A 4,889-nucleotide genomic window follows, 5' to 3' on the forward strand; every position below is an offset into this window, starting at 1 on the left:
TGGACACCCTTTGTGGGAACACACAGAATCGTCTCTGTGACAGTGAGCTTGAGTTTGGTGGTGTTGTGTTTAAGTGCTTACCCAAAGGTTTAAGCAACCACCAGTTGCTCCATGGCAGACAGACATGGCAGTCTGCTTTAGTAGGGATGTACAGGCTCTGGAGTTGTTCTCCTGCATCTCATAGGGTTACAATGAGTGGAAATCCACCCGATGGCTATGGGATGGGACCTGACTGTGCGTAAGACGTTACCAGAGGTGCCTGAGAGACCCCGCCCTCAAGGTCCTCTCTATAGTTCAGTATAGGACAGCATAGTAAACCAGTAACGATGACACCACATAACACTCACCTTCATATTGTTGTTGTTAAGTGCTGTCATGTCAATTCTGATCCATAACAACCGTGTGTAGGATTTCTGAGGAGCGGCTAGTGAGCTTGAACCACCAACCTTGAGGTTTAAAGCGACTTTGCAGTCCAGTGCATTAAACCACAGTGCCACACCAGGACTCCTTCATAAATACCTATAAATTCCATTGCCCCCATTTTACAGATCAGTTAAATTGCACATATACCATTTGTATTCATGATGCAGTGAAACCTGCATCAAGAACTCAAGGTAACTGATTTGTTTTTTCTGGGTCTTACAAGTTTTCCACCTTTGACAGAGTGCATTCTTCCTATTTTTCTATCAGTTGTTTTAGTGGAAAATATTTGAGTTTTCCTACCCAGATAGATTTCCACCTTACTCATGTTTTGGCTTCTGCAGGTTTACGATACTAGCCTATAGTTTTCTGATATTTGACGAACACTTTCTGGGCATTTACTGATTGCCTGCCACTGTATCATCCTATAGAATTCTCACAGGAACTAGTACAGCCAGAAGGCTCCTTAGAAGGGAGGATGGGGAGACTTCATTTCACATACTGTGGACATGTTGTCAGGAGGGACCAGGGCCTGGAGAAGGACATCATGCTTGGTAAAGTTGAGGGTCAGTGAAAGAGGAAGACCCTCATTGAGATGCAGTGACACAGTGACAGCAACAATGGCCTCAAAGAGAACAAAGATTATGAAGATGGCACAAGACCAAACAGGGTTTTGTCCTGTTGTACAGAGACAGAGTTGCTATGAGTGGGAACCGACTCTGTGGCATTGACTTGTTGGCTTCTAACAACAATGACTAGTGAATAAGGATCTCTGGTTGCTCAGTGGTTAAAGCACTGGGATGGATGCTAACTGAGAAGAGGGTGTTCAAACCCAACGGCCACTCTAAGGAGACAGACGTGGCTGGCTGTTTCTGTAAAGATGACAACTTTGGAGCAGTTTTCTCCTATCTGTTGTTAATGCCGTTGGGTTGATTTCAACTCATAGTCACCCTGTGTAAGGCTTCCGAGGAGCAGCTGGTGGGTTTGAAGAGCAGACCTTGTGGTTAGCAGTCTAGTGCTTATCCTACAGCACCACACCAAGACTCCAGGGTTGCTATAAATTGGAATTTATGGGATGTGGCAATGGGTGGGGCTAGAGAATCAGAAGTTGTTTACTCAGAAGTAAAAATGAAAACTGTACAGTGAGCGAGATTCCTGGGGGGAGAGAAAGTGTGTGTGTGTGTGAGAGAGAGAGAGAGAGAGACAGAGAGAGACAGAGAGAGACAGAGAGAGACAGAAAGAGACACAAACAGTACAGACATTAAACCAGCTAGGGATTAAACTCTTGGAAATTCCTACTGATAGAGCTAGGTTTCTTTGTTTTAAGTTGTTAAGTGTTTCTTACTTTGCTCTAACTTCATAGATGGAATCACGTGTGTAGAAATGACTTCAGTTTGCCTCTGGAGTACATACAGCAAGGTTACCTCCAGGAAAACTGGACGGTCCTATATTTTATATAAATATCCCCAATGTTTATATCACCCAGAGAGAGGAGGAAACAGCTCCCCCACCTGAACAAGCACAAAGAAACTCCTTGCTGAAGAGAATCCCTCCCCCACCCCCGAACCCCCATCCCAACCTAAGGATGTGGAAGGTCTAGGATAAAAGCAATACTATTATCTTTGTACTTGTAGTCTCAGATGCAGGGAGTTGCGTTAGTGATACTTCTCAGTTTGGGGTACATTTTCTTCATGATCTCTTTAGGTCCTCTTCCTGTTTCCTGTTCTTTCTGCTACAATACCTTCCCATCCTCCCCCCAAGCAATTGTACTAATGTATTTAATGTGTATCTATTTGTATGTGTTCTTGCAAATGATGTAAACCTGGATCATCAATTGAAATAATAGCACTGTGTTGTATCTTTCTCTTTTCACTCAGCTCTGGTGTGGAAGATTCATCCTCATAATTATTCATAATTATTTGTGTGTATCCAGTCTATTGATTCTACTTGTTGAATATTTTATGATTCTCACCTCTTCATTGGATGCTTACCAGATGCAGTATAACTCTACTATTATGCTTCAAAACTCTACTTAGGGAGATTTTTTTAGGACACATGACAGAAAAAAGCTTACTTAGTGTTGTAATTCTTCATATCGTACATTTGGTTTCTCAAACCTTCATTTCTTTTGGAAGTAATAAAGTTAAACAAAATTTTCAACCATTAGTTATCTTTGGAAAATTCTCTGGATTCTTTCTTGTTCCTATAGAAAATATATCTACTATATTGTTGTTGTTATTAGGTGCCGTCAAGTTCCAAACTACAGCAACTCTGTTATAGGGTTTCCAAGGAGTGACTGGTGAACTTGAATTGCCGACCTTGCGGTTCAAACCAACTTTGCAGTCCAGACCCACAGCGCCACACCAGGACTAGTATCATTAATATTAAGGACTCTGTTGTTAAGTGCTGTCAAGTTGGTTCCAACTCATAGCACCCCTGTGTTGGGTTTTTGAAGAACTTTTGATGGGTTTGTGGTTTGCAGTCCACTGCTGATCCTACACCAGGAATCCATTAGAAACTCTAGTATAGTTAATATTAAGTTCCTTTCAAATAATCTCTCTAATTCAGAATTGGAAAACTTGTAGGTTGATTTTGTTATTGTTGTAAAAAATGTCTATAACACAACATTAGCCAATTTAAAATTTTTCAGATGGGCAATTCCATGGTATCAATTACAATAATCATGTGTATATCCACCACCCGTAATTGTTATCAAATTTCCCTTCACCATAAACAAACATAAAATAAAAATATACAAAATAGAGCAGGGTTGTTGTTGTTGTTTAGTACCGTGGAGTCGGTTCCGACCCACAGCGACCCTGTACAGGGTTTCCGAGGCTGTAAATCTTTACGGGAGCAGAAAGCCTCATCTTTCTCCTGTGGAACAGCTCGTCGTTTTGAACTGCTGACCCTGAGGTTCGCAGTCCGATTCGTAACCACTACGCTACCAGAGCTCCATATGAGAGCACAGTAGCTCCATACAATATGCTCTGGACTGAGAACAAGGTCCGTGGGAGAAAAACAAGGCTTTCTGCTACCACAAAGATTTTAAAGTCTTGGAAAACCTATTCAGGATTATAGCAAATGAATCAGAACTGACTCGATGGAATTTGACAACAACATAAATGAACACACAGCTTCCTAAACAATGGGTTCTCCCTTCCTTCCTGCTTCTGGCATTTACTTATTCTTGTTATTTTACATAAGTGAGATCATACACTATTTGCACTTTTTTGATGGATTTGTTTTACTGGACTTTAGTTTTCAAGGTTCAGCCACGTTGCAGTAAGTAACAGGATTTCATTTCTCTTTATGGCTGAGTAGTTAGTATCCCATTGGGAGTCCTGGTGTGGCCACATTAGGGTAAGCACTGGACTGCTAACCACATGATCTGCAGTTCAAATCCACAAGATGCACAGTTCAAACCTATGCCGGGACGCTATGAGCCAGCACTGACTTGATGGCACTTAACACCACCACCACCATTGCACTGAATGTATGCAGCACATTTTGTCTGTCCTTTCAAACAAGACTTAGGTTGTTTCCACCTTTTGTCTATTGTGAACAATACTGCAACGAACATTGGTGACATGTGTCTGTTCCCATTGCTGCTTTCAGGTCTCTTGGGTATCTTCCTAAAAGCAGAATTGCTGGATCACTTGGTAGTTTTATTTTAAACTTTCTGAAGAACTACCACAGCAACTATACAATTTGACATTCCCACCAGCAGTAGATAAGGGGTCTAACTTCTCCACATGCTTGCCAAGACTTGTTATTTTCCACATTAAAAAAAAAAAAATATTTTGCCTTTATTTTAGCCAGTGATTTGCATCTCTCTAAAGTCCTGGCATGGTGCTGTGGGCTAATTGGACTGCAAAGTCAGTTTGAACCTCAAAGTCGGTGGTTCAGCTCACCAGCCACTCCTTGGAAACCCTATACAAGGTTGCTATGGGTCAGAATGGAATTGATGGCACTTAACAACAACAACAAAGTCCTGGTGTGGGGTTGTGGGATAAGCACTGGACTGGGAACCACAAGAATGGTAGTTCAAACCCATCAGCTGCTCTTTGGAACAGACAATAGCAGTTGGAATACACTCAGTAGCAATTAACAACTCTAACAATGGCTAATAATGTTGAGTAGCTTTTTCATGGACTTATTGGTTACTTGAATATCTTCTTTGGTAAAATGTCTGTTCAAGCCCTTTGCCCACTTTTTGATTGTGTTGTTGGTCTTTTTGGTGTTAAGGTGTAGTGTATATATATTATTAGACCTTTGTCTGATATCTGGTTCCCAAGTAGTTTCTCCCAATCTGTAGGCTATCACTTCACTTCTTAAGTTAAATTCTTCGAACAAAAGGAATGAATTTTTATGAGGTCTATTTTTCTATTTTACCTCCACCTCCACCACCACCTCAACCTCCACCATCACCTCCACCACCATCACCTCCACCACCATCACCTCCACCA

The 4,889-nt window shown here is 41.4% G+C and overlaps 1 pseudogene; it reads left to right on the plus strand.

The window, feature by feature from the left end:
* Positions 1-210: 210 nt before the first annotated feature.
* LOC102811411 overlaps positions 211-4,889 on the plus strand; it is a 5,834-nt pseudogene continuing 1,155 nt past the window's right edge.

The sequence above is a fragment of the Chrysochloris asiatica genome, unplaced genomic scaffold, assembly GCF_000296735.1.
Source record: "Chrysochloris asiatica unplaced genomic scaffold, ChrAsi1.0 scaffold00003, whole genome shotgun sequence".
Classification (NCBI taxonomy): domain Eukaryota; kingdom Metazoa; phylum Chordata; class Mammalia; order Afrosoricida; family Chrysochloridae; genus Chrysochloris; species Chrysochloris asiatica.